We start from the raw sequence: 19964 nt of genomic DNA on the forward strand, positions 1-19964 counted from the left end.
ATTTAGCAAAGACTGGCAAAGATGATGATCTTTGATTCACTGGAAAACAAAATAAGTATGTGAGACTCTTTCTAATAATCTCCACTGCTTAATGAGCTCTGGAGACTTGCCGAAGAACTAGGCAAGCATTCAAGCCTCGTGTCTCCGATTCCTTTTTAGTGATGCAGTTTTCATGTTTTAGAGAGTATGCTGAATTGAGAAAAATAGCCAGTGGGTAGCACCACACGAGTCTCCCCCTGCTAGAAGCGTATGTGTGAAACAGTGGAAAAGCATTAGATCTGGGGATTAAATTGGTTCCAGGGGCCACGTCTTTCCCCCACCCCTCAGTGGGTAGTGGGCTTCTTAATATCAGGGGCCCTGCCCGGCTGGGCTTGGAGTTACCAGCTTAAGTGCAGTGCTGGATTGTATGCAGCAGGTGCTCATTGTTGTGTGTTGAATGGATATGTTAGTGAATTGCTATGGGAACCGGAACCACTAACCTTGAGTATCATCGGTCGAACTTGCAGAAAAGTTGAAAACTTGTACCCTTCACCAAGATTCAATCGAACATTGTGCCATATTTGATTCTTCTCTCTGTATGACTGTATCTATATCTATCTGCTGTAAACACACGCGTATGTGTCATTCGAAAGTAAGTTTCAACTATTCTGCCATTTCACGAAGTCCCGATTAACAATGATTTTAACTACATAATATCCACTCTATGTTCATATTTCCTCAACCGTCCTAAGCATGCGTTTTACAGCTATTTTTCAGAATCCAGGATCCGATTCGGGTCCACACTCTGAGTTTGGTTGTCATGTCTCTAGTTCTTTTGACTAGAACAGTCCTTTTCTTTAGAGCTTGTTCTTGTTCTTTTCCAGGACGTTAACTTTTGAAGCTTGCAGGCCATTGTCTTGTAGAATGTCCCCCATTCTGGGTTCATCTTACTGGGTCACTGTGGCATTTATATGTTCTTCCAACCCCGTATTTCCTCCGAACTGGAGGTTGGGTCTAGAGGCTTCGTTAGAGTTTTTGGCGAAATGCCACTTCATAGGTCGGAGACTCTGCGTGGCATCAGGAAGGCCGCCGCACTGGGCTGGGCCGCCGTTGGTCATCTGATCATTTGCTTAAGGTGGTGACCGCAAGATGGCTCCATGTTCAGGCCCCATTTGTTGGGTCCTACGTTGGTATGAATATCTTCTTTTCCAGCAATTTCACTCAGTGAGTCTAGCTCGAATCCATTATTGTGCCTGAGTTGCAAAATGGAGCCGTTCCTTTTGCATGGCACCCAAGAGCTGGGGCTATGATGGAGGGACGCGCTTCTCGGCCGCCAACCCTCACCCACTTGGGAAAGTTCTCTCAACTCTCTGAACCTCTTTGTCTTTGGGGAGATTGATCTCAGCCCTCAGAGATGTTGCAAGACTCAGTGAGGCAAAGTACAGTTTATAAACTGTAACATCCTGTCTTTATTTCTGCAAACTTGAGAGACTCACTTCAGATGCAAGCTGATCGGGCTGGCTGCTTGCGCATAGAAGACCCTGAAAACCCAACATGGAACAAGCGTCCTTTGAATGAATGAGTGAGCATCCCAAAACACAGGTACCCAAAAGGAAGAGTAATAAATTAACATTGGGGGAAACTATATTATATACAGACAAAACTTTACCCTCTTCATCAAATGAAAAAAAAAAAGTTATTTCTTGAAATTTCATCTGTCCACATCGGCTGCACCATTCCAGGCTTTGGCCGCCCTGACATCGAAGCCAGAGAATATGGAGAGACTCCAGGACGCTCACTGCTGTGTCCGTATTTCTTAAAGTGTTGACATCTCTCTCCACTCTGCTTGTTAGTATTTACTTTTTAGAGTACTCTGATAGCTATTTTATATATTTTTCCTGGGTTTTTAGTTGTAGTCATTTGGAAAGATAGGGTCAGGTATACCTTCCAGCCAGAATCAAAGCCCATGCAATTATTTTTCATGACTGTGTAATATTTTACCAAGCACATCTGTCATGATTCTTTGAAACATTTTCCTTAGACTTTAGATCATTTCTATTTGTTTTCATTCTCATAAATAAGCTGCTGTGATATCTTTTTCTGTATTGAGAATGACTGTCTTAACAGACATGCAGGAGCGGAAATGCTGAGCTGAGTAATAGAAACATTTTTTGCCCCACGCTTCAGTCTGTCTGAAATGCTCTGTCTCAGATTTTCCTGAAAATGGGTCCTCATTGTAATTCAACTTGACATTAAAATGTCACCTCTTCAAGGAGGCCCCTCTTTCCGCCACCGCCTGCCATATGCTCTCGATCACTCACTCTGTTTTAATTTCTTCCTGGCTCATATGTCTATATGAAGTTGTCTTTGTTTGTTCTTTGACTGTTGGATGCGTGTTCCTAACATAATGCCATTCTTTCCAGTACAGGGATCTGTCTCCCTCATTCACCGCTGTATCCCCAGCACCAGTGTAGTGCCTGGCACATAGTAGATGCTCAGTAAATATTTTTGAACAAAAGATATAGCATGGTGTTTAAGCATATGTGTTCTTAGTCAGCATGTCTGGGTTTGAACCCTGACATAGACGTCACAATATTGTTGACGGGTGCAAAGGATAATGCGTGAAATGCTCCGTGCCTGGGGTAGGGTGAGCGTTCATTGGCTCTTAGCTCTTCCTGAGCTATCATCAAATTGCTACTTCTGTAACATGGAGCTAGTAATACTTCCCCCGCTTCAATGTACAAAAAGAGAATGTTACCGAGAGCACATTGGGTAGCGAGGTAGCCATTCAAATCTGAGTCCTTATGTCTGTTATTATGCGTACGAAATAGCAAGACAGTTTCAAATGGCTTTCGAAGCCCATTACGGCCCTACAGCCCTCTGCCAGGAGTGGCAGGGAAAACAAAGGTCTGTCTGCAGGCTCTCTCCAGCTCCCCAATGTCTTTGCAATGTTTCATTTTGAAGGAAAGTATTGAAAAATAAGTCCAGGCTGTGTGTAAGAAATGACTGTGTAATTTAATTATTTTAATGACATTAAAAATGTTAGTCACTGTGTGTGACTCTCCTTCCTGTGGCTCAGCACATCAAAGAGGACCCTTAATTAGAAACGGAACAAAGGACCTTTTCCATGGGCTTCTCTGGGGACATCTTCCAGGGAGACTCACGAACGGTCTGACTGTTTCGGCATCCGGTGGTCGCATTCATCTAGTTCATCTCCCACCTTCTCCCTCTCTGCCTCAAGCTCTTTCCGAATGTCTGCGCCTCCGCCCAGCCTCGCTCCACTTCAGGAAAGCCAGGCTCAGCCTCCCCTCCCCGCCGGCCCTCTCCTGGCCTCCCTCCTGCCTCTGTGTCTCCATCTGCCCTTCTCTCCACCTGCTTCCTCCTTTTCTCCCCGCTGCTCCACCTGTCAAACCACAGTCAGAAAGAAGGCAGCTTGGGCAAGACAGCTGGAAGGGACCCCTGGGAAAATTTAATCAGATCAAAATGGCAAACAGGGACGCCTGCTGTACGTCAGGCTCCGAGCTGAGGGAGGAGAGAGACCAAAGGTCCCTGTTGGAAGGAGCTTCTGAGCTGATGAGATCAGACACACACACACGCACACACGCATGCGCACACACGCACACACGCTAAGTTTAACAGTTGGAGAGAGTTTAAGGCTATCTGAGGAAAATGGCCAAGTAAAAAAATCCCACTGGACTGTGGGAAGGAGCAGACCCTGTTCCACCTAGCTGGGGCATCTGGGACGTGTGTGTGTGTATGTGTGTGCGCGCAAGCACGTGCGTGTATGCACACACACACTGAACTGTGTGACTCAGTGGCTTGGCTGTCACAGTCTTACAGACCTAGACATGGAAGCCAAGAATAATCCAGCCAGAGTCTGGTCTAATTACTAGTTCGTCAGTACAGTGGGCCCTCTACCCAGGACCCCTGCACTTCTCACCTGGGTCACACCTCCTTCCCTGCCTTTACCCAGCCAACCCTGTCGCACAAAGAATGGCATTTTGCCCCCACCCCTCAGGTACAATTCAAGCTCAACAGTGGCCAACGCAGTGCTGCCAGGCTGGAAAGATGGTCTCCCCTGCTGCCGAAATCTGGATCGGCACAAGAACAGAGCGAGCCTTACGCCAAGTGCCACGGGATCCACGAGCTCCCAGAGCTGGCGCTGGCTTCTCGGAGAGCATGGATGGAAGTCTGGTCCCTGTGCTTGAGAAGACCCTTGTTTTCAGCAGCAGAAACCTGCTCCAGGTCAGGAGGGGGTTTTGCCGGCAGACTCCAGGAGTCTGCAGCGGAACTCCAGGGCTGGGGGTGCACACCAGCTTCCAGCTTCCGGAACTGGAGGTAGGACATTTGGAGGACGTTTCCTCTGTCTCTTTCTGTCTTCTTTCTGCTTAGCCTTTCGAATAATACTTATCGAGCGTCTACTGTGGACAGACTCTGAGATACAGTGACAGTCAGTCAGACAGTCCCTGTCCTCAGGGAGCTGCAGACCAGCAGGAAAAGTTGGTGTTGCACAAGGTGACAAGCTGCTGAAACATGACCGGTATACGAAGTGCCAGGACAGAGACAGGCAGGTGGCCAGGGTGCGGAACAGCAGGGCGGGGGGCAGGGCGGGGAGGAGGCTGATTTTGGATAGAGAGGTCGCAGGGGTGCGGGGGAGGGAAGTCTCCTCAGGAGGATGATGTGCAGAGTGAGACGCAAGAGACAGTCATGCTTGGCCACCTGGAGTCCACAGCTGACCTTGGCGAGAGTCACCTTGATGTTCAGTTTGACCTTACTCACTTTCCCTGCTTCTCAGTCCAGGGGGGAAGCGGAGACCCCCTTGCAACATGCACCATCCATACAGGACAAGCTGCCAGTGGACACCGACTGGCTGTCCCTCACACTGAACTCCAAATCCCCAAGGGAGGGGGTGTGGTGGTCACCCCAGCTCCATCAGGTGTGGCGTAGGGTAGGGACTTGCGTATGTAGCATGAGCTGAGGCAGCTCCCAGCTTCCAGAGCATGGAGGATGCTGCCTCCTGGGCCAGACGGACACTTAGAAGGATGCCCGCTGAGTCCCCTTACGCCGTCGGTTTATGGCATCTTCCGGAGCTTTGTCTGTGCGGACCTGGAGCTGCTGGTCACCATGGAAACAGAAACTTCGCTCACCGCTTTTCCTTCTGTTTCGCTCCTCCTCTCATTTTCCTTTCCTTCCGTCCTCACGGCCGTTTGCTCTCTTCCTTCTGCTTCTCTTCCTCTACTTTTCGTTCCTCGTTTTTGACCTCGTTTGCCCTGATTTCCTCAACTGCGTGATTTTCGTTCCATCCTGCCTAGCTTTGTTAGCCGCCTTCCATTCCTCACGTGGGGATGAGGAGGTGAGTGCACGTCTATGTTCATTTAGGGAAATGCGCACAGCCACCTCCGCGCACAGCCACATTCGCGATGCCAGAGCCTCACCGCCCTTCCCCATGCCAGTGCCACCCAGAAGAGAGCCGGGACGCCAACGAGGCGCGGGGGAGGGGTGCTCTAACCTGGGGTCCGGGGTTTTCCTTTAGATGATCCTGAGACCCCGCGTTTTGATAAGGCCGTTCTTCTTCGGCGTATGTGCATGTAACTTAAAAGATCCAGGCTGTGATTGCTCTTATCTTAATAAGCACAGCTGTCAGTCACGGGCAGCGTACAAAAAACTCCGCAGTGCATACTTTACACACGCAACCAATTCAGATTCTTCCAAGATGCCTCCGCCAAACTCCACGAAGAGAGCCCGCAGCCAGTTTGAGTAGGAACTCTGTCGATTTAGAGCTTTTCATGGCTCAGAGCCTGGGGATCCGCCTCCATCGCTCGGCGGGCTTCCAGCTCCGGACTGCCCGCCACCGGGTGCTGGGCCACCGGCCAGTCGGCTAGGGGTGTGGCGATGGAGGAGGAGACGCTGGCCAGCGGCGGCAGCTTCTTTGTGACCTGTAGAGCTAGCTGGCAAGTGAAACAGCGGCAACAAAATCATCCAAGTGGCTATTTGACTTCAGAGAGACGAAAACAGCTAGACGATCGACCGGACTGAGGATATTTAAAAAAATAATGACTCATGGGAGTCAACATGGCAAGAGTGCGTTGTTTACGAGGCCTCCCCTCTCTCCTTCTCTCGGAATGAGTTTCGGGCCGCCTGTCACAGCTGGACCGGGTTGGGAGGGCGGGTGGTCGGAGGTCGTGCTCCTGAGCCCTGGCAGGGCTCCCCGAAGTGCTGAGCCTGGAGGTGAGTGCCCCCGAACAAGCGCTGGCCTTCAGCCCGTTCCCTCCTGGTCCCCTTGGGGACTGCGTCAGAGGGACTCTGATCTGGGCTCAGGAGCAGTGCCAGAGGTCAGCCTCTGAGACCTTCGCATGACCTGGGCGCAGGAGCCTCGGTTTCCTGAGCCGTGCAGTGGGGAGAAGCCCTCCCTGGCGGGGCTGCTGCGGGGTTACAGGAGACGGTGTGGGTAGAGCGGCCGGCTCGCCGTGGCTGTGCAGTGACATCGGAGGCCCGCGATGCTCTGGGGATGACTTGGCCTTCACGGCGACCTGGCGGGTGCCTCATGGGACCTTCCGGACTTGTTCCCTGTGCATCTCTCCAGCCTCCCCTCTCTCCTTCTCTCTGTTTTAGCTCTCCGCGGACAGGACTGAAGCTCTGCGCCCAGTGACTCCTCGCACTGGCCGTGCGAGCTAGGGAGGTGCCCGGGGCTGTACCCACAGATGGCAAGAAGGTTGCTGCAACCCTGGGGGGCCTGAAACATGGAAGTGGGGTCCACCTCTTCTGGAGGCATCTTTATTTTCGTGTGAAGAGCTCCAGGCCAACACCACGGAGGGACTAAATCTTGGCGTGTGGGATTGTGGTGGGGAGACCCCGTGGCCCTCCGGGGTGGTGCCATTCCTGGACATTGGGGAAGCCCCAAGCCTTCCCTTCCATTGTGGAGAATGTGACGGGGGAGGAGCGCGGGAGGGTCGTTCACCCATCTCTTGCCTTCTGTGGCTTATTTTAAATGAAACCAGAATGACGTCTTGAAAGCTGTTCCATAGGGAGTTTTTCCTGGCTTTCCGTTAGAGTCACACTTTAGACATTGAAGACCGACTGTCAATCTCTGTATTCGGGGATGTATCTACAGAGATCGTCATGTGTGATGGAAAGAGAAATATTCTGGAGGCTTCGAATAGCCCAGCAATGAAACATCATTATATATCAGCAGCCCCGGACAAAGATATTTAGAAGCAAATGAATAGAGGGGAACAGGTGACAAATGACAGGTACAGCAACTTCAGTTTGTCACATATTACTATACAGAACATAAAGTATAGAGCTGTTTATTTAACTTTATTTACCACAGATTCTGTACGCTGGCAAAGGATGTTCTTTAGAAAAAGTTAAGCCGACTGTGGACTGAAGTCTGAATTTATGTAAACATAGTGTTTGGGATGTGCAACGACCTTGCCAAGGACAAGTCTTACCCGCACACCCAGAAGACCTGCCACAGGTAGGACGTGGGCCAGAGGGATGCTCCCGCGTGCAAACCACCTTGCCTGAGGCCGATGGCAGGTACGCCTGAGCACAGCAGAAGCCTCGAAACTGCAGCTTCAAATACAGAACGCCTCTTAAAACGTAGTCGATACAGTAGGTTATAATAAAACGTTCACTAAAATCTAGTGAGAGTTAAAAATGAACTTTGTTGCTTTTTTTTTTTTTTGCTGTTATTGTTTTAAATCTCCTTTTAAAATTAAGGTTGTATATACTTTGTATGGTACTATGATGCTGGGTACATGTCACTACACATGTGTCCAAACCCGTAGAATGTACAATGACCAAGAGGGAACCCTAAGGTGAACTGTGGCCTTCGGGTGGTAATAATGTGTCAGTGCAGGCTCATCAGTTGTAACAAAGGGGCCACTCTGGTGGGGGAACTTGATAATGCGGGAGGCTGCGCCTGCGGGAGAAGGGATCATACGAGAAATCTCTGTGTCTTCTTGATTTTGCTGTGAGCCTAAAATCGCTCTAAAAAGGCCTTTAATTTAAAAAAATTCAGGTACAACGTTCATATAGTGAAATAGATATTACGTGTGTAGTTGACAGAGTTGTAGCAAATCTATGACCAGCACCCAAAGAAGGATACGGGACACTTCTGTCACGGCAGAAAGTTCCTGGGCACCTTTTGCAGTCAGTAATTTCACGGCTGTTTAAACTCTCAATCAAGCCTGAACATGTGGACAGGTTCTGCCCATCTCCAGCTGTTCTGGATGATTCTGCTTGGTTGCCTGGTCCCTGTGCAGCTGTCCCTGGTACCCAAGGCAGAGGGACCAGGTGGCCCTGCTCCCCACTCCCATCCCCTTCCCCAGTCCTCCTCATGAGGGGGTCCTTATTTGCATCTCTGTCTCCCCACTAGGCTTCAGGCTGTCATTACTCTCTGGCCTTAGCAGGTATCCAGCCCCGTGTTTGTTGATTGAATGAGTGACCGAGCGGAGAGATTAGCAGGGAACCGGGCTCATCGGCACGCGGGATGGTTCCCGCACTGGGCCTTAGCGGGTGTCCCTTGTGGAACAGCTGCTTGCTCAAGCTGCAGCCTTGGAATTGAAACCCTCTCGCCTGCCAGTCGTTCTCCATCCTGCGAGCCCCGCCCCAGCCCCCAACCGCGTCCCGTCCTCCTCCCTCTCCCACCTATGGCCCCTGCAGCAAATCCTACTGGATCTGCCCCAACAGCCGGCTTGAATCCGCCCCTTTTTTCCTTCCCCACGACTCCGTCCTCAGTCCGAACCCCACCACCCTCACGTGGACAGTTAAGTGGCCCCCAGACTGGTTCCCCCACACATCTGTGCTTTCACCCAAATCCCTCGTCCTCCCCAAAATGACCTTTCCCATGTCCCTCCACTATTTAAAGTCTCCCAGAGATCCCCACTGAACTTCACACGAATCCCAGACTGCTTCTGCTGACCTAGACCCCGACTTCACGCCTGCCAAGCCTCCCACTGCTCTCAGAGGTCAGGCCTCACAGGCCTCTCTGTCACTTGAGCCTGTCCACCTCTTTCTCACATGGGAGCAGGGCCGGTCACTTGCGGTGACCTTTGCACTCTCTCTGGATTGTTTCTCCCTCAGCTGAGCATGTGGTCGGCTCCTTCTCGAGTGTGGGGGTCTCAGCTGAGGCTCCTTCACGGAGGGCTCCCCTGCCTGCACTATTCCCAGTGGACCCAGTGGACTCCCCTCCCCATCACAGCACCTGTTCCTCCCTCACTTCCTCGTCCCTCTCCACCTCTTCTCATTTCCCCTCTGCCTTTCTTTTCCTTTTTAAGGATTTATCCAAAGCCGTATGTGCTTGTAGATGTCCTTGTTTAGTTGTTTAACCCCTCCCCCATAAGGGCAGTGGAGACGCCTTCCATGGACGTCCCTGTGGGCCCCAGGCCCTCTCTGGGGCCGGTCCCTCTCTTGGCAAAAAGCAGAGGCCCACGAACTATTTCTGAGTGTGCAGATGAACCTACGGGAGGGTCTCTATGATTCTGTGATGAGAACAATGGAAGAAACATTTACAAAGTCATTCTCCAGGTGTGTCGCCACTGGTGGGGGCCCTTTGCGGATTCCTAAGAGAAAAGTGGACAGCGATGGCTCTGCGTCTGTCACCCAGTGGTTTGTGGCAGCATCAGGGTGGGCTGTGGGGTGGGGGGCTTGCGGTGGCACTGTCCTCTCTCTGCACAGCAGGTCCCCTGACTCTGACGCCTGCTCCGTGTGTAGTCCAGCCCAAGCAAATGCGTTTCCACGATAACATTGTATAAAGCACAGACATCTGAGGGGAAAAAATGTCTGACGTGAATAATAATCTCTCTTCTAATTACAGAAAGCTGTGTGGCTTGAAAGGCGATGGTTTTCCATCAGGAGGCCTCTAAATACAGTCACGGGGATTTGAACCGCCTCCTTCCGTGTCAGCCTGAATGTTAATGACATGAGCGAATCACTGCGGCAGTGGGAACAGGTATCTCGACCACTGGGCGCAGCTTCTCACAACCGCCTCCTTGTTTTACTGAGGGGAGCCTCCTGGAAATGCAGAAAACACAGACACGCACACACCTTTCCGGTGCTTCCGCAGGCGCCTCTCAGCATGAAGTTCACTGCGCCCACCATGTAGGGCTAGAAACTCCAGACTCCTTTAGATGAACTCCAGGTGGGGAGCAGACGCCCTAGGGCAGCTGCCCGGCAGTTGGAAACTCGGCCAGAGGACAGGGCTGGGTGCTGCAGGGGAGGCAGCAGCATGGAGCATGGGACAGGCCGACTCCCAGTCCCTCCCCGTGCCTCGTGGGGGCTGCTTCCCATCATTCTGGCCTTTGATGGTCTGGGACCCTGCTTCTCTCTCTCCTTCTAGAAAATGCATGGGAATGGCGTGAATCCCGAGGAAACGCGAGATGTTTCCTGCATAGATTCCTTATCTTTGAATGGTCCCTAGGTCTTGCAAAGTCAAGTTGGGGAGAATTCAGGGCCCATAGGGCAAAATGTAGTATTTCCTTATTATCATTTTCTAGGCTTGGCATTCCACCGTGGGGAATTTGTAGTGTGATTTTTATGACACGTTGCAGCTTCTGGATTGAATTTAAACTTTATTCCGATATCGTGCACACATGCCCAGAGGCTCAGAGGCAGCTGGATGAGGCTGACATGATTTATAACAGGGCCGTTTGGGGAGTGGCGATCTGGCAGGCCCCTGGAGATCCTGCGTCTGGAAGACCAGGTGCTGCATCTGCTCGGTGGGGAGGCTGCCGCGGGCAGCCGGGGGGCTAAGCCAGGCTCCGCTTAGCATCAGCCCGCCCTTTGCGTGGCATTTCCAGTTTGCGAAGCACCCATTCCATCTCTCTTCTGAGCCGGGAGGCGTTTGTGTCCCGTTTTATAGATGAGGAAACTGAGGCTCCATAGCACTAAACGATGAGGTTAGCACAAGTTCTGCCTATGTTCCCCTTTCCTTCATGTTTCTGGGGAAGCTTCTGGTTTGAAATACCTCTGGAGTCGTGGGCGTTGGAGATGATGCAGGTGGAGGTCGCTGGGTGGGGTGCGGGGCGGGGGGTGCTTCCTGGACTTGGCGAGGCCGCTCCTGGCGGTGGGATGTGCGTGAGCAAGGTGTGTGGGGTCATGCGGACGGTGTGACCTCACTCCTGTACCCGGACATCATCGGGGAGTGAAGAGGAGGGCATTGGAGGTGAGGCTTGGAGAGCTCACACGGACCCCAGGCTTTGGGTGCTGTCTTCCGGGTGGCGGGGGAGCCCTGAGGGCTATGAGCTTGTCCACGGATGGGGACAGAGAAGGCCCAGTTTCAGGGCAGGGAGGAGAATGGAGTGGGGTGAGCTTGGGTGGGAGGCAGGGAGGCAGTGAAACGAGAGAAGTCACTGGCAGAGGGGGCCGTGATCCTGCCGAGGGGTGACTTGACACCAGGGTCACAGAGGGGAGAAGGGGACAGTCGGGTGGGAAGGAGGAGGAGCCGTGAATGGGACGGCAAAGCGGGCGAGAAGCAGTTGGGCCTGGGGGCCACAGAGGTCTGAAACTTGATGTGTTGGGTTGGATCATCTCTTGGTCATGGTCACCAGCATCCTCTGCCCTGGACCAAAAGCTTCAGGGATGCGGTCGTTGTGCATCAGAGGTCCGGGACCGAAGAAGGAGGGAGCCTCAGGGCCACCTGCCCGACCGCCTCGTTTGCAGATGGCGACTGAGAGTCTGAAAGGCTGAAGCACAGAGAGTGACTCGCTGGAACCAGAGTGACTCTGGTCCAGGGCTCTGTCCCCAAACTGCTCTCTCTGGAACCACAGCTGCATCATCAAGTTCACACCATCCTTACATCTGGAGACGCTTGGCTGCAAACGGCCCAGCTCCCAAGCCGTGCTGTGCCCCTCAGTCCTTTCTCTCGTTCCCTCTTTGCCTTTGTCGAAAGGTGCGTGTCACTGCTTGTGCCCGTCAGAAATAGCCTCGCCGCGGGCAGCACGGTGCCCTTGCAAAGCTGGTACCCTCCTCTTGGTTTGTGTCCCTGCCTCCTGCCTGGCCCAGAGCACGGTCACAGGGCGTAGTCACTGGGACTCCAGCTTCCCCTTGCAGGAAGGAAGGAGCGAGGGGTGGGGGGTTAACCCTGGGTGCTCCAGTGGGTGGGTGGAGCGGGGACTTGGGCAGGTGCCACAACTGGAAGGAAGCGTCAGACAGATGGCTGCAGAGGGCGAAACCCAGTGTGGCCAGGGGAGGGGTTCATGAATGAAACAAGTGGGGTGAATTTGGAAACGTAGGATAGGGCCAGAGTTGGGGAGAGCCCAAGCCAGGCTTTACTGACCGCTCGTCCCATGGTAGGTATTGTGCCAGGTGCGGTCACACCTTAGTGAATAAGACATATGAGGATGACAGTGGGGTCGATCATACAACTTAGCCCCTTGCATGGCGAGACCCTGTTCTGAGCAACTTACCTATATCAACTCATTTATTCCCCACAAGTCTGTGAGGTAGAAATTACTATCATCGCCATTTTTCAGATGAAGACACTGAGGCACAGAGAGGTGAGGTGACCTGCTCCAGGACCCGGCTGCTGAGTGAGTGAGCTAGAATCTGAACTCAAGTGTCTGATCCAGGAGCCCCCCCCGCCCCCGCCCCCCTCACTGAAACAGCCTGGCCCTTACTTACTCGAGCATCAGAGCAATTGGAAAAAGAATGACCAAGTGTGGCCGGCACCGTGAGGGGACAGAACAGGCTGCAGAGGCAGGAAATGAGGGCAGAAGGGTGAGTCCTCCTTGAGATAGAACTGTCCAGAAAGGGCTCTCCAAGGACGCGACGTTTCACCTGAGACCGGAAAGGGTGAAAGGGATTTTTATTTACGGAACTAATACCCGAGAAGGTTTCCTTTGAAAATGAAAAGATTGCATATTGATTTTAATTGTTGTTATGCTACTTTTACTTCTCATAAGTTTCATTTTTTTCTTCCCCCAAAAAGGGAGCTGAGGTGGGGAAAACTTACCCAGGTGGGGACTAACCTGGGAGGAGTAGGGCCTGAACAGGTGAGCCACGCCACAGGCTGGGAGTTTCCCCCCAGAAAATCTCCAATTTTTGTCAGCTACAGCTAAAATCTTATTTAATTTGGATCTCTGGGGTGTTTAAAAAATTAATTGGTTTGGCTCCAGCTTTTCTTCCTCTGAGAATGAGACCCATTGTAGAATGTGAAGCGGCTGTGCCGATTGGGGACCGCTCTCTGCACACTGCCAAGTCCCCTCCCCCTGCCCGGGAGTTCCGTGGCTGGGGTGGGAAAGAGCGTACCCCAGTCTCGTGGGAGTGGCGGGGCCTTCTTCCTCACATTGTGACCCATCCCTGGGAGGGCCTCACCGATGTCAGGGAGGGACCTGAGGACTGGCCAGTGATAAAGGCGGCGGGACAGGGCAAGGGGGTGCCCCAGATCTCAGGCTTGACCAAAGGCCATGAGGGGCCACTTGGAGGAAAATGCAGTCCAGAGTGTATGGACTTTGAAAGTCGTTTTCAGTGTATGACTGTTAATTGAGCACCTACTGTGTGCTGGGCACTGGGATAGGCCCTGAAGGGGCTACTGAGAGAAACTGGGCTTGGATTCTGCTCTCGAGGTCTTTCCATGCAGCTGGTCGGCATTTATTGAGCTCCTTTTGCATACAGGAATGATGCCGACTGTTCTGCAGTGTTCTCCCTCCTGGAGGAATTGACGGAGGGGTCTGCCAGATCGCCACTCCCGAGCCAGCACGCAATGTCCTGAGGGCTGTGGGAGCCCAGGAGGGTGGGGACAGAGGGCGTCTCCTAAGTGCAGTCACGGAGGGCTTCCCCAGGAAGAGGCGGCAGAGCTAGACCTTGAAGTGCAAGCAGGAATTTGCCAGGAGAAGGGCTGGTGAAAACAGTGTGTGCGAAAGCAGGGCGTGTCATGGGGGTGGTGGTGACCGTGGCATGGTAAGGAGTGAAGGGCATGGTGTGGAGGTCGCCTTTCTCCATCAGGCAGTAATGAGCGTGCGCCTCGCTCCGCTAGGACAAGACAATAATAACAACGTGCAAACTTAACTGAGTGCTCGCTACGCACCCAGCTCTATACTAAGCAGTTATGTGCATAACTGTATTCGATTCTCACTGAAATTCTCTGTTAGGTCAGGATGGGATTCTCCTGTTTCACAGATGTGTAAACTGAGACCAGAGTGATGCACTCAGTCTCTGCTCCAGGCTGACGGCTCAGTGAGGGCTGCAATCACCAGGAGAGGTCCCGAAGGCCCACATGGTCTGGCTCTGATGGACAACCTGCCGTGTCCCCAGATGGGCCACTCCTGGTTCAGTAACTACCAGGAGGCCGTTTATATTTTAGAATATAAAATTGAAACACCTCGATGTTTAACGCGCCTCGGCCCCACTTCCCGGATGGAGGATGGAATCAGTGCAAACACATGCTTTCTGTTTTATCCACTGCAGTTTCAAAGCTTAGGTTTAAAATGATGTAAGAGTTTGATCCAGGTGGTTACCGTGGTTGCCAGTTTGGGTTGGATAGACAAAGCACTGGGTTTTTGTCCCTGAGAGTAAGCCTCCTTAGAAATAGAAATGGATTCTTAGCTACAGAACTCATAACTGGATGTGACGACTTCTCTTCTTTTGCACATGGAAGGGAAAACATGCTTGGCTGGAAGGGAAAGGAAGTGTTTGCTGCTCCCCAAAGCTCCCGTCTCTTACACCTGAGCCCCTCAAAGCCGGCTGCGTTTCAGCCTGGGATTGACAACGTGGAGGTAGAGGTCAGTGAAACCCAGGTGTGAAGGAAGGAGGCCAAGACGTTTTTAAAAATTGCATTTCCTGGTCGTGCCCCTGAGGACATATAGAATTAAATTAAATTTAAAAAATGCTACGCCTCTGCTCGGTGTTGTGATCGTGATCAGGTGACTGTGGCGTGACAATGGGGCTTTGCTTTTCTTACTGTGAAGGGTGTTTATGTGCTGAGGTCCCTAGGGCATTGAGTCCTTCATGCAAATAGTGATTTCATGAAGGTGACCTCTTCTTTTTCGGGCTTCATGCTTGTGTGACCACGGGAGCAGCTCCAGAATGTGTAAATTCGGGGAACTCCGATCCTAACAATCCCATTGGAAGAAAGGGCTAGAGAGTTCCTGGGTGCTAAAGCCCCTCCCCACCCAGATCCCTCTGTGACCATCCCTGGGGGCTGTGCCGGCCCTTACCCTGCACCCTAAGTGCGTTGGGGGCCGTGTGGTGAGCCGGAACTTCTTGGGGCCTGAGACCGTCACCTACCTGATGGACGCAGACGTGGAGCCAATCGATCAGAGGTGCAACCCCCGATTCAGTCGCTTGTTCAACGGTGACCTTCGGCAAGTGCCTTTACTTCTGGTCTCCTCGGCGGAATCACCCTCCCCTGACAAGATCTTGAGAGGATTGCGCCGGTCAGGGGCCCAGCAGGGCCAGAGGCACATGCAGATGAGCGGGCGTGATGAATGACGCCCGGAAGCGTGGGCAGGACAAAGGGAGAACGCTGGGACCAGGGACAGCAGTCTTAGGCCTGCAGGAGGGCGTTAGTGCTCATCAGCGGCAGAACTGGACCTGAGGGGTGGGGGGTGGGGCTTCAGGGCAGCACAGAGAGGCAGCCACCACCAGGAACTCCGGGGCAAAGCGGAGGCACGTGGAAGGGAAGACGCACCCAGATCTCTCTCTCTCCCACCCTCCTATCTCCTGCTGGCACCTGTCTTTGACCATTCGCAATCAGACGCCAGAGGGCAAGTATATTCAGGCCACAAGGGTCGACCTTCAGGACGTAGATGGCCGAGAGGGATGGAGATCCGCGGGTGTGGGAACAGAGAAAAACTAGCACAGGGGTTAGATGCGATCCTAGCTGGGGATTCTCCTGCACGTAGTAGGTGCCCAAGAATGCTGGATCTCCGGGGTGCTGAACAGCCTCTGGCCACTGTGAGTTCACCGTCTCCCCACGCGTCTGTGGGCGCGATTTCGTAACAGTTTTCATGACAGCATCTTATTGTTTACAAATGAAGCCGGTTTCCCCAGGTCAACCTGAAAATGAAATCCCAGTGTGGGGGCGACGGCGCGGGCGGAGCTGATTCGCAGGGGCTGGGGGCACAGGCTAAGAATAAGGCTTATCAAAAAGGCGCCGAATCCGCCAAGCACAGGAGTAAGAACAAACGTGTTGAAATTAAATGTGAAATGGGTAATTATGTGGTAATGAGATTGAGGACATTACAAAGGACATTGCCATTTAAACCAGCACATCCCAACAGAATAATGAACGGGAAAAACCCTCCAGCTTCGTAGTTATAATCATAGTTGCCATAACAACTTAGTATCTCTCTCCGTGAGCATCTATCTTGAGACTATATTTTTAGCAATGACTGTGCCGGAGCATGTATTTTTCTTTATATAGCAGCTAATTTTTCAAATTACCAACCTTAAAAAAAAAAAAAAAAAACCCATTCCATTTTCATTCTCTCTGAGTGTAAAAGTCTCAGGGATAATTAGGGAAATGAGCAGGTGTGAAAGTCCCTTATGAAAAATGCTATAAAAGTATTAGTGTCTTGACAACATTTGTTTTGACAAAATGTTCTCTGGACCTGTAACACTGTATCGTTCCTTGTCACCCAGCTTCACATAAATCTCTGTGGGCCTCATAAATATTTGAAAAGTTATTATCTAGGTAAGGTGTTCAAGGATTATTTGACAAGTACGGATTTAGGTCTAGTAATAGAAATTAGTTTAACAGAATCCTGAGTGTCGGGAATGGAGGAATGAATAAACATTGGTTAACCTTGCTTAACAGAAATGCACATAGCAGATTCCCAGCAGAAGCAAACAACAGGCTGACTTGAAAGAGTATCGTTTGAAGGACTCAGAAACCAGGAAGGATTCGGAACTGCCATTTTGGTTTTCAAATTTGCCCCAGCTGCTCTACCCAGCTGGAGGGTTTGGTTCTATAGCACGGCTAATGTCCAAGAAAAGTTAGCACCCTACCAAGCTCCACTTCCGCTCCCAGGAGAGGCTGATAGGCCTTTGTAAGGGTCCCAGATCTAAGTTAAACAAACCGGTTATTAGGTTGAGAACACAAAGCTCAGAAAGAGGCACTCTTTGCAGAGGCCGTGAAAACTCCTGGCCAAGCTGAGTCATGCATCAAGGATTTATTGAGAATTTTCTGTCTTTCTTGTTCTCAATTGCTTCTGTTAGCAGAGGCAGATTACAATAATCACGAAGAGCTTAGAAACACTGGGTCAGTGAAGAGCATGCCTTACCGTGGTTGTCCGTCGGTGAGCTGGGAGAACAAAGCACGTGTGGGACATGAGCCGAGGTCCTAGGAGGAAGGGCCAGGTTCACATGAGCTCGATAAGCACTTTGGGTTCTTCCGTAGAAGAGCGACATCGTAAATGGATGTTTTAGGGAGAAAGCCGGTCGCTCCCCATACAGGGCGACAGCAAGTCATAGAGAGACCTGCTCTATGAGTAAGTGTCCCATACCCTGGCACGGGGCACTGAACAACGGCCCCGTGCCCAAACCACCCACGGGAACGGGGGAAGAGGTGAACTAAAGGATACGGAGAAACAGGACTTACTAATATGTCATCCACGTGACAGTCAACGAGAGATGGGGCAGTCTTCGTCCGGAAAGCTAGAGAATGAGGAAATCTCTGGCAGAGGCAGAGTTCAGAAGCAGGATGAGGCTTGCAGACCAGGAAAGTCAGGTCGGCTTTGCTATCCTGTCTTCTTACACTCCCTGAACTCTGGCTGTGCCCTGCAAATTTCCAGGTGAGAGCCCCAGAGAGAGAGACTCAGAAGTGGACAGAGGCAGCCCAGGGACTGCGCAGCAGGCTGCTGCGTGTCGGGAGGCCTGGCATCTGTGCAATCAATTCTTCTTCTATCTGTTCTGCTTGCTTTAATCATGTGTCTCTCCATGGAAAACAAACAAGCAGTAATAGGGAGACAGGGATCAGCGGAATTTGTCTCCTGATTCCAGGGATGGGTTCAGAATCACGCTGGGGTGGGACATTCTCTGAACAGTTACCAGACACAGCAGAGCAGGTGTATGTTAATTTCTACACTAAGTGGTGCCAGGAAACGAAAATGTTTTCAGAACTTACGGCTGTGGGGCCGCCCAGATTCATACTGCCCGATGGGAGCTCTTGGATAGAAGCAGAAGAGCAGGGGGTAGGGCTGTCACTCGTTTGCTTTGTGTCCTTGGGTCTGGGCCTCGGTCTGCTCCTGTATGAAAGCGGAGGGAGAGGTTAGTGTCAAGTTTTCACCATATCAGAATTGCCTGAGGAGCTTCGTAGATGCGCCAGTGCTCAGTCCCAGCCCTCAGGAGAGTCTGTAGGTCTGGGGGGTGGGGGGCTGGCGTCTGTATGTTTCGCAAGTTCTGGGGTCTCCGATGGAGGTGGTGCAGGGCACAGCTCTGGCCTGGATGGTGTCCGAGGCTCTTTCTGGGATGCCGGGGGTCCTCTGCTTGTGCTTCACACGGCCAGCTGGAACTTCTGGGTGTACCAGTGCTGCTAGAACCGCTTTCTGTCTCACCAGTGAAGGCCTGCGCTGGCCTGTTTTGTTGTCTGGGGTGCCTGGCTTCAGACGAGAGCATCGTGTGAGTGAGTCCTGGAGGCACCAGCACCGAGGGTGAGCAGGCATCCAGAGCGGGTCATGGACCAGCCCGGCCCAGGCCAGGCCTGCGTGGAGAGCCGTAGGAGGGGAAGGGCTGCCCTCCTCCCTCATTCTGGAGACCTCCGCTGGCTCTGGGTTCTGGAATGTCCTCAGGGGATGAGAGCCAGGTCCGAGGCCTGCTGGGCCTCAGTCACAGGGCGGGGCCCTGCCTCTGCTCTGGCCATTCTGCTTTGGCCTGTGGCCTGGGGGCCCAGAAGACCTGCCCCAAAGGATGGCCTGGTTAGGTGGCCTGTGTGGGGGCGATGAGAAAAAACGAGGTGGCGAATGGGGGAGGCCGGAGGCAGAGGGTGGCGGCTGTCCTGGCCCACGCCCTGCCCACTGTGTGGGTTCAGAGGGGAGATGCCAGGAAACGGAAAGGCCTTGCCAGGGTGACCAGATTCAGCTCACTGACATCCTGGAATGACAAGGTCCAAAGCGACTGGGGATGCGGTGGCCCAACCCAGGGTCGAGGGTCAGTCTGTCTGCGAGGCAGAATGGCCCCCAAAGACATCCCCACCGGAACCCGGGACCTGTGACTGTGTTAGGTTTCATGGCAAAGCGCACTTTGCAGCTGTGGTTGACGTTACCACCTTAAGAGAGGGGGTTATCGTGGGTGGTCTACTTTTAAGGGCCCCTCTACCCGCAGGGGCCCTTAAAAGTATTTCCCTAGCTGGAAGGGGGAGAGATGCGGCAGGCAGCGGAGAATTCAGAGACCTGAAGCAGCTGGGGGGCTCGGCATGGCACGTCCGTGCTGGCAGAGTCAGGACCAGAGAGAGGCCGCTAGGAACTCCTGGGAAGGCGTGAGAAGGAACTCGGCAGCCTGGCCAGGCCCACAGCCAGCACGAGTGCAACCACTTGGGGAACTGAGTTCAGCCAACGCCAGTGTGTCAGCCTGCGAGATTCTTCCCCAGAGGCTCCACTAGGAATGCAACCTGCTGACGCCCGAGTTTATTTAGCCTAGTGACACCTGCCCAGCCTTCTAACCTGCAGAGCTGTAAGATAATAAACACCTGTTGTTTTAAACCGTGGAATCAGTAATTTCTTACAGCAACAATAGAAAACGAAAGCAGGCTGGTACCCCCAACATCCCAGCCTGCAGGACCAACGCAAAGCTGTCCAAAGGCAGAAGGCACCTTCTCAGAAGGCAGCGAGCTCCTTCCCTGCCAGCCAAGGGCCCTGTGCCGGAAGCCTTCCCTTTGGATGCACCAAAAGTCGCAGGTGACTCCCAGGAAGGCAGCCTTAGGATGCCTCCACTTTCTCTTCCCAGTGCAAGAGTCATCAACTCGGACCCCCGCGGGAGTCCGCCAGGGGCACTAGGCCCCGCCCCCACGGACACTACTCAGAAAGCTGGCCACCTGGGGGCTCAGG

This window comes from Pteropus alecto, unplaced genomic scaffold, assembly GCF_000325575.1.
Source record: "Pteropus alecto unplaced genomic scaffold, ASM32557v1 scaffold74, whole genome shotgun sequence".
NCBI lineage: Eukaryota > Metazoa > Chordata > Mammalia > Chiroptera > Pteropodidae > Pteropus > Pteropus alecto.